Below are 12,746 nucleotides of genomic sequence, written 5' to 3'. Positions count from 1 at the left end.
CCAATAAAATCTGTGGAAGAGACATTGTTTCTCTTTTTTTCCTTATAACCAATTGTCTTGGTTTTTTCAGCGATACAATACCATGAATATGACCATCTGACACAATAAAGATGGCGCATAATCTTAACAGTAATGGTAACAACCCGTTAATTCCCACATCCAAGCAGTAGAAAGCCGACCACTTGCTCTAGACTTGGTCCAATTTGCAAGGGCAGCCCCGAGCTTCGTAGAAGGGATGTTTCTGTTGGGCACTCCAACCCATCCCCTTCCTACATTGCAATACTTGTGAGGTTGTAGGGGACTTCCAGTTACGGGCCACGACCGCTTGAATACCAGAGTAGCCACTCCAATAAATATATGCTCCATTCTCTGCCCATCTGCATCCTCCAATAGTCCCAATTTGGCAGATCTCTGGGTAAGGTTGAGGCTCCATTCTAAAGCAGCGGAGAGTTCCCTTCCAACCCCCTCCTAAAAGGGGACCAACCCCAGCCAGGACCACACCCTCTGAAGAAACCCTCTGCAATCCGGTGGAGGCGTTGAAGAGTAATGTAGGCCTTTGAGTTGGACATTCTGGAGGCGTGCCAATAAGGCCAGCTCCTTAGGAGCCATGCGGGCCGCGCACCATTCCTCATTTTTAAGTTGACCCAACAAGGACTCCTACCTCCTGCACAGGCTCAGAAAGCAGACGGGGACATTAATAAACAAGGAACAATAGATTTGGGAAACAGCTCCTCTGCCCTGTCTCCCCATCAACAGGGGGCTGAACTCCAGAATCCGGGTGCTCGTGGGAATGTTGGCCACAGGGCATGACACAGCTACATGTATTTATGAATTTGAATGTGGGTGAGCTGGTACTGGTCCTGCAGGACCGGGAACACGTGAATACCACTGCCGTGCCAAACATCTCCAAGGTAGGAGTTGCCTAGCGCCGCTTTCCCACACAGCAGTGTCACCCAGGTACAGTCAGGGAGAACCGTCCAAGCACAACCTTGCCACTCAATCAATCAGGGGTTTGTTAAGCCCAGGTACTCGCCTGGAAGGGTCTCAAGGCGCTGGGGGAAGTGGGGGGGGGGGAGGGAGGGTTCGTAGCTCCTAGGCACTCATGGAGTGATGTCACATGTTGCCAGCTACACTTGGTAGGTTGGATCATGCCACAGTCCTTTAAGCAAGTTGTTGATTGTGAACAGCAATGAGACCAGGTACCAGAAGAGATCAGGTGTTCCCATCCCTGACGGCTATTGACAAAAGCTACTCGATGGCGGCCTCCTGCCAAAAGAAATGTGGTTACTCCAGTATTGGAGCTATCACAGATTCACATGCTTGAATCATTCTCCGTTGTCATGATGGGAGTCCCTGGTACATTAAACAGTAGTAGTAGTAGTGATAAAGGAAGACTGATGGGAATTGACTGGAACAGACCTAGGCCTCAGTTTATTAACCTATCATAGTCCTTATTAAAAAAGAGTCCAAAGTTTTCCTTTAGCCAATCCGCATCAATCACCTGCTAGAACACCCTGAGAGAAGCTCAGAACCTCAGATTTTCAAATGCACGTTGTGCTAGGGAGTCTCCTTTGAGCTCTGCTTAGTTTTCTCCAATTTTCAAGAAGATTTTCTGCACTTCAAATCACAGGAAAGTGACTTTATTTGTTATATTCTCTCAACAGATATATTTCTGTTATTTATATCTGTGGTTTGCCACAAATCTGACTGAATCATGTCAGGGAAGGCTAAGAAGGCTCTCTTCAGGGAGTGTGCCACTTGTCTGAAAAAGAGACTGTATGTGGAAGACTCTCACAAAGAGTGCATTCATTGCTTATACCCTTCTCATAAGGCGTCTGACTGCAAGATATGTTGCACCTTCTCGAATAAGTCTCTCTGAGACCATAGGGAAGCCTTCCTACTTGGCTCCAAAAAATGAAAACCAGGTCTGATCCCGTGTCAGACTTGGAGGGTGAGCATTCTACATCATCAAAGATTTCCCTCAAAAGAAAAAGGGATTCTCTGCATGGTATCAAGGAACCCCACTCAAATGTGCCAAAAAACACTCTCCGGATGTCTCCCTCCTCAGGGCACAGTAAAGGGTCTCTCAAAAAAGCTCAGCCTTATAAATCTGTATCTGAGCCAAAAACTCCACCTCCAGACCATAAATTAACTTTTAAAAAGCCTCCTTCAGAACCATCTACAAGTTTTTTGCCACTCGAGGGATTTGCCGTCGACAACAATGGGATGAACCTCGGGGACGTCGACATCATTCTCTCGGCCTTATCCGTGTCGACGACATCTGTCGTCTATCCAGGCCCCGATTTCGTAAACTATCCCTCCGGCATCGTCAACGATAATCTCCTCTCTGTCAGAGAAGTTGCTGCTGATGAGATCATCGTCGTCCTAGTTGACGAAGACAGTACTGCCACCAACGAAGACTCTGTCGTCGACGAAGAGGTGGTCCACGAGGTCAACGTTACCGTCGACGGTACCAGGGCCGACGGACTCGTCGTTGACGACGAGGAAGAAAATGCCGCAGGAGGACGTCATATTGCTGAACCCATCGCGGTCACCGTTGACGCAGCCGTTTGCGGGGACTATCTCGTTGACGAAGGCTCCTATATTAGGACCAATAAATCACCATTGCCAAGATCGATGGCCTCACCAAGGGAGACAGATATTACCCCAGAGCATACATAACCAAGTAAAATTACACCTCTTTTACCCACTCATCTTCTGGAAGAAGAAGATTCAGAAGAGGATGGCCCCTTTGGATCTGCATATAGTCCATCAGAACTGCATGTCAAGTATCAGCCAGTTGATGATGAGGGGCAAGAACAAGACGGATATGGTCAAGTTTACCACTCGCAGCCTGAGCCAGGCCTGCAGGACTTTCATCAAGAGATAGTGACAGTGCCCTCTGCTTTAATTTCGGATCTTCAGTCAATGCTGGGAGATTACCGTTTCCCACCTGCAGTTCCAGTTCCTGTCTCTCACCTATAGTGGGGTCACCGGTGTAAAGATCCCCTCCTACCAGACTGTCACTCCCAAACACTCCGCAGACTGTGCCTCTCCAGGAAACCGTTTCTTCGGATGAAGAACGTGAAGAAAGAGATCTTTGTGACAGGGACGCAGAATGGGATAATTATTCTATCTCTCTGCCTGCCTCCGCTAGACCTGCTCTGGTAGACTCCACCAGAGGCTATAGGAAGATTTCATTATCTTTTAGAGCGAGCATCAAAACGATTTGCCTTACCTCTTCCTTCCAGGCAATCCGACTGTTTCCTTTACGATTTTAAAGAACCATATCGCAAATACAGATTACATCTGGCAAGAGGGGATCTGGATTATGAAGACTCGAGTATCCATACCGGCTGTGCTTCCACGCCTCGACAAACAATATGAAGCTAAAGACAATGCACCAGCATGCCTTAAGCGACATCCGAAACCAGACTCTGTGATTATGCAGGCAGCTCAGCGCTGCTCAAAGAACCTGGTAGCACCCCTTTCGGCTCCTCCTGATAAAGATGGCAGGCTCCTAGATTCAATTGGTGAAAAGTTTTCATCAATGTTCGCATCGTCAGTGAGAGCCTGAAACTCTGACGATTTTAGGGCGCTACGATCGCCGGATGTAGTCTGACATTGCTTCCTACATGGATCAACTCCCAGAGGATGCTAAAGAAGAAGCGAAAAAGAGATCACATGCACGCTGCCATCACTGGTTTCAGGCAGCTGGCAGGAGCTACGGCTCTCAGAAGGCTTAAAGCTTCCTCATTCCGCTATGGGGTTCAAAATCTTAGACCTCCCATACGACACAGAAGATCTTTTTGGAAGTCAGGTGGAAGTATCCCTCAAGTCAATAAAAGACACGGATACCGCCAAGTCTTTGGGATCACTCCAATTTTGGAAACCTCCTTTTCGTGGTTCCTGTGGGAAAGGACAACAGTCATATAGGGGAGACTATCAGCAATATCGATACCCTTTGTACTCCAGTCACCTGCCTTACCGTTCCCACTTCCAGCGAAAACAGCCACCTCAGACATCCTATGTTAGACTTAACAGAGGATAGGCATCCGACCAGGCAAGGATGGAGGCCGTAGACTATATCTCACAGGCTCTGCCTCCAAATCCGGAACAAGAACGAACCTCTCCTAGGTATCAAATCACTATTTTGGTAATATATCCATCTTACAATATCTATATCAACATTGTCCCAACACAGAGATTATTTAGAAAAACATATTCTTATTTATTAATTGCATAGCCAAGAAATTCATAACAAAAGGACATCACCACTATATACAATACATTCAATAATACACAATACTATCTACAACAGCCCCACAAAAAAAGAAAGAATGTCATTCATACATATAATCATACCAAACATCCAAACATTCATCCAAAAACTACCAACCACAACTCGACCACCATACCATGGAAAAAACATTACAAAAAAAATACATAAAATCATACACATAACAAAGCAACAAAGGAAAAAAGGGGCTCCGACGCGCGTTTCGAAAAAGGACCCGTGTCCACAGTTCCTTCGTCAGGGCGCAATTGATAAAATTCTTGATAAACACACTTCTTGATAGACGTATTCTTTTTTCAATATTGTGAAATCAATCCACCAAAGGAATTTAAACGAAGGGGCTTAATCTTGAAGTAACATCTCAAATATTAATGTACATCTGTAGGGGACATAACAAAGCATATTTAAACAATTTCTCACCACAAATCCCTCACCACATTCATCCAAAGCACAGAAAATATCTGAGTTTTTTGGTAGCAGGACGCCATTTTCAGTTCAAGGTGCTCCGTTTGGCACCAAGTCGGCACCCAGGATTTTCACAAAATGCCTTGCGCCAGTCGCAGCATTCCTCAGTCAAAACCAGCATCAGGTCTTCCCTTATTTGGACGCCTGGCATCCTCCGAGTCAGCAGCTCTACCAGCATCAACACAAACCTGCACAGATCTTTTCCGTCAACTAGGTCTCACCCTCAAACTGGAAAAGTCCCAACAGACGCCATCGCACGAGATTGTATTTCTAGGAGCAAAGCTAGACAAGGGGTGCTTAAAAGCATATCCTGCAGAGGAGCGACAGTGACAACTTCTCAGTATGGCGGCATCCCTAAACAGAAAAAAGTTTCTTTCCGTCCGACTGTACAAGTAACTCTTGAGAATGATGTCTTCATGCATATTTCTGATCCCATTTCGTTGCCTGAAAATGCAACCTATTCAAGAGGAGCTGGACAAGCAGTGGGCACAGTCCAAAGGCTCATTCGACAACATGGTCCAGGTAACCCCACAAATGCTAAAGGCCTTGGAGTGATGGTTAGACAAAAATCATCGTCGGTAGGGCCATCTCTCAAGCACACGCAGACACCCTTCGCAATCCCCACGGATGCATCCCTGGAGGGCTGTGGATCTTACCTCCAAGAACTGCAAGTGAACAGCAAGTGGCATCGCACTTCAAGTCAATCGCACATAAATGTCCTGGAATTGAAAGCAGTCCATATAGCCCTTCAAGCTTTTCTTCCCAGAATACAGGGTTCATTGGTGCTAGTCTGAACGGACAATACCACAAAGATGCATTACATAAACAAACAGGGCGGCACACGATCTCATCTACTATCAAGAACGGCGCAGAAGCTATGGGAATGGGCCATAACTCACAAAATCTACATCCGAGCGGAGCATGTTCCAGGAATACAAAACACAATTGCGGATTCACTCAGCCGACTCACAACACTGTGCCACTAGTGGAAACTACACCAGCAGACTCTTCACGACATCTACAGCCGCTGGGGCACCCCAGAGTTTGATCTATTTGCAACTCTCCAGAACTGCAAATGCTGGTACTATGCAAGCTGGCATCCCCAACTGGGGTCATTGGGGGAATGTGTTTTTGATTGCATGGTCCGGCATCTTTGCCTACACCTATCCCTTCACTCTACTCCCAAGAGTCATCAGGAAGATGAAGAATGAGCCCTGCAAGTTGATTCTCATTGCTCTAGCATGGCCTCGGCAACACTGGTACACGGAAGTGCTTCTCCTCTACCAGGTCCCGCACATTCGTCTACCAGTAATCTTCAACCTACACACGATGTACCAGAGAGAGATCCTCCTTCCGGATCCCCGACACCTTCACTTATCGACATGGCTCCTGACTTCAATGAGTTTCAGTATTTAGAGATTCCTGATGACTGTCGAGCTATCTTGGCCAGAGCAAGGGTGGATAGTACTAACAAAACTTATCGCTTCAAGCGGAAGCCTTTCTGCACCTGGTGTTGTCAAGCAGAAATGCATCTGTTTTCCTCATCTCCAGAACAACTCTTGTCATTCTTCCTACCATTGGCGCAATCCGGTTTGGCACACAGATCTATAAAAGTCCATCTAGCAGCCACTTCTCGTTACAGAAGGACACTTTCCTCTCCACTGTTGTTGTCCTTATGGATAATCAAAGAATTCCTCAAAGGTTTGTTGAATTTGAATTTAAAAGAATTTGTAAAGCGCACGTCTACCAAGCGGTTTCTTGGCGCTGGAGGGATGCTGAAAAACCAAGGACGGGAGCGCAAAGGACTAGGATGGGAAGGCTTGTAGAAAAAGGAACGTTTTAAGGGCCCTTCGAAACTCCATGTAAGAAGAAGCAGATCTAATAGCAGGGGGGAGTGCGTTCCAAAAAGTAGGGGCGAGGACAGAAAATGTCAAGCCTCCCGACCTGCTTTTCTTGAAGCGGGGTACAGAGAGAAGAAGCTTGGTAGAGGAGCGTAACTCTCTGCTGGGATGGTAGGCCTTAATAGCAGAAAAAATGAAAGCGGGGGCGGTCCCCGCCCAAGCCTGAAAAGTCGTACAGCCCAGCTTAAAGAGAGACCGTTCTTTAGTGGGTAACCAGTGTAGTGATTTGAGTATGGGAGTAATGTGGTAGGATTTGGGTAGCCCATGAATCAGGCGGGTAGCCTGATTTTGCACTAGCTGGAGGCGTCGAAGGGCATAGGCGGGAATGCCGTTGTACACAATGTTCCCGTAGTCTAGTCGCGATAAAACCATGGCCATTAGAATCAATTTTAGAGCAGGAAAAGGAAAAAATCGGGAGATTTTCCGAATGGTGCAGGGGGTAAAAAAAACAGGAGGAAAATACAGAACTAATCTGGGAGTGGAGTGTGAGGTGTTGGTCTAATGTGTTCCCAAGTGTTTTGACAGAGGACGACGGTGACGGGGGGGGAGACCCAGGGAGGGAGGCCAGAAAGTGGGGGACCAGGGACTGCGACTGCCACCGGTAATGACTAGCTCTGTCTTATCTGGGTTTAATTTCAGATGGTTGTAGTTCATCCAGTCCCGGGTGAACAGCATGGCAGATTGAAAATTGTGAACAGTAGCTGAGGAGTGGGAGAGATTGAAAATGAGCTGGAGGTCATCGACATAGTTGTATACCGTGACCTCCATCTCCTGTTGTGCAGAAATAAGGGGGAAGATGTACAGATTAAACAATAAGGGGGAAAGGGACGATCCTTGAGGAACACCGCACAGCACCTTGCACGGAGAAGCATAAAAATCGGCAAGGTGGACGGCCTGGCTGCGATCACTCAAGAAGGAGCTGAGCCAGGCCAACACCGGGCCCCCAATGCCCGCCGCCTTGACATGGGAGAGAAGAATAGAGTGATCAACCGTGTCAAAGGCGGCGGACAGGTCTAAAAGAATGAGGGCCTGAAGGGTTTTGGAGTCCAGCCCCTCCCTGAGTTCGTCTATGACAGAGACGACCACCTTCTCGGTGGAGTGCCGAGGGCGGAAACCCGCCTGGCACGGTGCGAGGTAGCCGCTGTCTTCCACGAAGGAGCTGAGCACCTTGGTGACGTAGGACTCAAGGACCTTGCCCAAGAAGGGAAGGAGGGTGATAGGGCGATAGTTTGAAGGGGAAGCGGGATCGGCGCCAGGCTTTTTTAGGATGGGAATAATGGTGGCCGCTTTATAGGGGGCGGGGACGGTGCCCAGTCTAAGGGAGTCGTTAAGAAGGGTGAGGGGGGGCAGATAGCTATCTGAAAAGATCTTACGTAAAACGTGAGCCGGGCAAGGGTCGGCGGGGGATCCTGACTTGACGCGGGCTAACAGGGGGAGAAGGGTTTTTTTGGTCAACGGTGGTATGTAGGTCAGGCCGGACTAGTTAGGTGACGGCTGGGAGTCACAAAAGGTAGGGGAAGGGGGGGCGGGGGGGGGTATATTGGCCTTGATAAATGCGACTTTCTCAATGAAAAAATCATTGAGAGAGTCGCAGAGAAGCTGGGAGGGGGGGATTTTGGAAGATGTCCTGTCAGAGGAAGCCAGCTCGTGAACTGTCGCGAAGATTTCTCTTGGCTGGCTCTCAGCTGCGAGAATCCTCCCCGAGAATTATCCGGTCTTGGCGAGGAGGATATCTTTTATATTCATTAAGGGTGGAAGTATAGTGAAGTTTGAGAGTGGGACAGTAGGCAAGCCTCCAGGCTCGCTCTGCTTGGCGCACTTCAAGTTTTTTTGCTTTGAGGCCAGGGGAAACCACTTGTTAGCATGATGGGCCCGTCTGATTGTGACACGCTTCATGGAGGCCACTTGGTCACAGGCCCTCGAGAGCCAGCTGTCCTTGGGTGGCTGTTTGAGATGGTAAATTGAGACCTGCTAAGTCAGGACAGGTGGCTGACAAGGAGGCGCAGAGGGAAGGGATATCTACTCTGCTCCAGTTCCTGGCCCAGGTATTTTTGGGGAAGGAAGGTTTTTTTGCAAGGCTGAGGTCCAGAAAAAAAGAAATCAGGAAATGGTCGGACCACACGCAGGGTGCAACAGTAGGGATGGTGACTGGTGATATTGAGGGTCCAAATTTGGTCCAGAATGTGGCCTCGGGAGTGAGTGGGGGTGTGAACCTGAGAAACAAAATTGAGACTAAGAAGAAGCTGGGTAAAATCTCTAGACATGACGTCTTCCGCCGGGTCATTGGGCCAAAAGTTAAAGTCCCCTAGAACCAAAACAGATGCATTGTTAACTACCAGTGTGGCAAGTAGGTCATGGATGGCTGGGATAAAACATGGGCTGGGCTGGGGTGGGCGATAGATTAACACACACATGATGGGGGTCTGAAAGGAAGCGGAACGCACAACTAGGTAGTCGACCGCTGATATGGGAGGGGAAGGAAGCACCTGGAAGTGGAAACCGGCTCGGACAATCAGGGCGACCCCGCCCCCCGTCTTCCCCTCCGGCCGATCAGCGCAGAGGATGAAGTAGGGGGGAGGAAGAGCTGCTAGTACACTAGGTAACGAGTCAGTACGGAACCATGTTTCCGTCAAGAACAAGAGGTCTGGTTTATGAGAATCCAAGAAATTAAACAGTTCAAGCTGATGCTTGACCGCCGACCTGGTGGTCAGAAGGAAAGCCGAGATAATAGGTTTTAGGGTTGGAGAAGGGAGGAGGTTGGGAAAGGACAGGAGAGGGGGGGGGGAGAGAGAAGACAGGAAGGCAGGAAGAGTTCATGAGGGCCTACCTCGAGCCAAGCCAAGTTCTGTGACCCTTGTGAGAGAGGCTGGCTGAAGTGGCCAGGGAGCCTGATAAGAGCAAAGTTGTGCGGCAGAGTAGGAAAGAAAATGGGCATAGTGAGTTGCCCCTAGCCCCGGCCGGCCGCGGACGGGAGCAGACGGGCTTGCCTTTGGCGACCGACAACCCCGTCAGCCCTCTGATCAATCGGCACTCAGCCGTGTCGGACCGGGGCTAGGGGGCTAGGGGAGCGGGAGCCAGGCAAGACAACACAAGATAAAAATAAGGTAAGGGTACCATTTTAAAATAGGGTTTGTGCAGCCAAAAGCCAGCTGACTAGCTGTTCCGTGTCTACCCTCCGGTCCGGTAAGGCCTCCACCTCCGACATGGCAGTTAAATACGGTTCTTTCGCAACAGAGATGAAATTACTACCGTGGAAGGTTGTGTTGCTTCTTGCATTAATGTCCGCCAGGAGAGTAAGTGAAATGCAAGCTTTTGTCATAGAAGAACCATTCAAGGTGGATGGTCTTCTCCTCCGCATAACTCCCAAATTCATACCAAAAGTTCCTTCGGACTTCCATTTTAATGAGCCGGTGGTATTAAAGACTTTCTTCCCAAACCCATCAACTGCTGTGGAAAGAACCCTCCATTCGCTAGACGTCAGACGTTGCCTTAAGTTCTATCTACGAAAATCAAAACCCTTTCACAAGTCTTCTGAATTATTTGTAGCATATAGCGCTCCAAGGAAAGGTTTCCGCTTTCTAAGCAGACTTGGGGCCAGATGTAGGTAATTCCTAGTTACCGACTCTTAAATACCGACTCATACCGAATCGGTATTTAAGAGTCGGTAAATAGGAAGGAGGCAGATGTAGGTAAAAAATTACAGATTCTGTAAGAGTCGGTATTTACCGAATCTGCAAATACCGATTCGGTATTTCACATTGATTCCTATGGGCCTTGAAGCCCATAAGAATCAATGTGAAATACCGAATCGGTCTTTACAGATTCGGTAAATACCGAATCCTGCAAGGGGGCAGGGGGTGTCACTTTGACACCCTCTAGCACCCCAAGTACAGGCATGTGTGCCATGTGGCACACAGACATGCCCTAAGGGCATGTCTGTGTGCCACATGGCACAGGTGTGCATGCACAGATGTGCATGCACACCTGAATTCGGTATTTTACCACCCAATAGGATACCGACTCTTAAGGGCCTGTGGCATTCTTAGGAGTGTCACCTACATATGGATTTACAGAATTTGTATATTTACCGATTCGGTAAAATACCGAAGTGGTAAATTTACCGAATCGGTAAATATACAGATTCTGTAAATTCAGACCCACCTACATCTCAAAAGCCAAATACCGGTCGGTAACTGCCGAAATCGGTATTTGGCGACCTACATCTGGCCCTAAATCTAGATGGATATCCAGTGCTATACTATTTTCCCATTGCCAAGCTGGCAGACAACTATCCTCAAGGGTCTGGGCCCACTCAACGAGGGCTGTGTCTACGTCCACAGCATTGTTTGCAGGAGTATCTCTACCAGAGATTTGCCGTGCAGCTACTTGGAAGAGTAGACACATATTTACAAGACACTAATGTCTGGATTCTACAGTCCTAAATGACGCAGCGGTGGGACAAGAGGTGCATCGCAATCTGTTCCATTAAGGTGAGCCATCCCTGTATACTATCCTACCTTTAAGGACTTTAGCACATTTTATATTATAAAGTATTTACACTGTTAAATGGGTGTAGGAAGTTGTTTCCTGAGTATTAGTCCTACGATTGTGACTACTAGGTGACCTGATATTTATCTATTTAAAGATTTGCTGTAGCATTGTCTTGTTATGCTGTTAGACATTATAAATGTGCAATAACTGCCAGCTACTCTGATTCAAACATGTGAATCTATGAAAGCTCCAATACTGGAGTAACAAATAAGTTACTTACCTGTAACTGTAGCTCACCAATATTGGAAGCTTTCATAGATTCACATGCGACTCACCTTCCTCCTGTGGGGACAGCTCACCTACCTCTATTTCTCTAAATGAGAGTCTGCACTAGAGCTCGAAAATCTGAGGTCCTGAGCTTTTCTCAGGGGTGTTCTAGAGGGTGATTGATGCTGATTGGCTACATGAAAACTTTGATTTCTTTTGTAAATAATGACTATGATAGGTTAATAAACTGAGGCCTAGGCCTGTTCTAGTCTATTCCTATCAGTCTGCCTTTATCACCAGTACTACTATTTAATGTACCGTGGACTCCCATCATGACGATGGGGAATGATTCAAGCATGTGAATCTATGAAAGCTTTTAATGCTGGAAAACTACACTTACAGGTAAGTAATTTATTTCTTATCTTTGAGATCAGGACCTGAAACCAGCATCAGGGGATGGGGTAGGAAAAGTTTGAGAAAATATAAAGGAAGAGAGGACGAACCATCATTTTCAGAGAGGGCCACTCTCACAAGGACATTCAATGGCATACAGCCCCATCTCTGGAGGTCACTGGTCATCTGGGTGACTAGAGGAGTCAAATTCTGGTTCCAGGCTAGCTCCAGGAAGTGGGACACATAGACACCCAGATATTTAAAGCACAGACAGTGAATTGGAATTTCAGCTCACCAGGAGCTACAGTCTGCATCTCAATCTGTGTGCAGGGATTTACATTTGTTCACTTAAAGGCCAGACGCTTCCCCATAGAGTTTTAAGATCTCAATGCAGCATGGACCCAAGCTTTGAGGGTCAGCCAGAAACACCAAAATGTCATCTGCGTAGAGTGCAATACATTCTTCCTTACCCCATCCCATGACCACCCGCTTATGTGAGCATCACAGCAGATGAGTCGTGCCAATGGCTCGATCACTATGGCGAAGAGGACGGGTGCCTCTACGGATCAAGAATGGTGTAGACCATGTTCTGTTCACTCAAACTTGGGCGGAAGGGTTAGCGTAGAGGAGACACACTAGCACAGAGAAGTGCAGTCCAAGGCCAGCCCTATGCAGCACCAGATCCAGAAAGGGCCATTCGACTGCCTTGTCAAAATCTACCAGCAGGAGGGCTGAGGGACCTTCTACGCTAGAGACCTGGGAGAGGGCCGTCTGGTACAATATTGTGTGTTTCTGCATGGCATGAAGCCACATTGTTCGGGGTGGACCAGGTGGGATAAATCATGGGTTAATTGGTTGGCCTGGATTTTGGCAAATACCTTAACGTCAGCATTGATAAGGGAGATAGTCTGGTTGCAATGATAAGGGAGATA

General features: G+C 47.7%; 1 protein-coding gene across 2 annotated transcripts in view; it reads left to right on the top strand.

Annotated features, from left to right (window-relative positions):
* Positions 1 to 12,746, top strand: part of IMMT (inner membrane mitochondrial protein) — a 442,904-nt gene that overhangs the window by 219,790 nt on the left and 210,368 nt on the right. The window lies entirely within an intron of this gene.

This window comes from Lissotriton helveticus, chromosome 2_2 (assembly GCF_964261635.1).
Source record: "Lissotriton helveticus chromosome 2_2, aLisHel1.1, whole genome shotgun sequence".
In the NCBI taxonomy this organism is placed as follows: Eukaryota; Metazoa; Chordata; class Amphibia; order Caudata; family Salamandridae; genus Lissotriton; species Lissotriton helveticus.
Note: the sequence above shows the minus strand (reverse complement) of the source record. Positions and strands in the feature narration are given on the sequence as shown.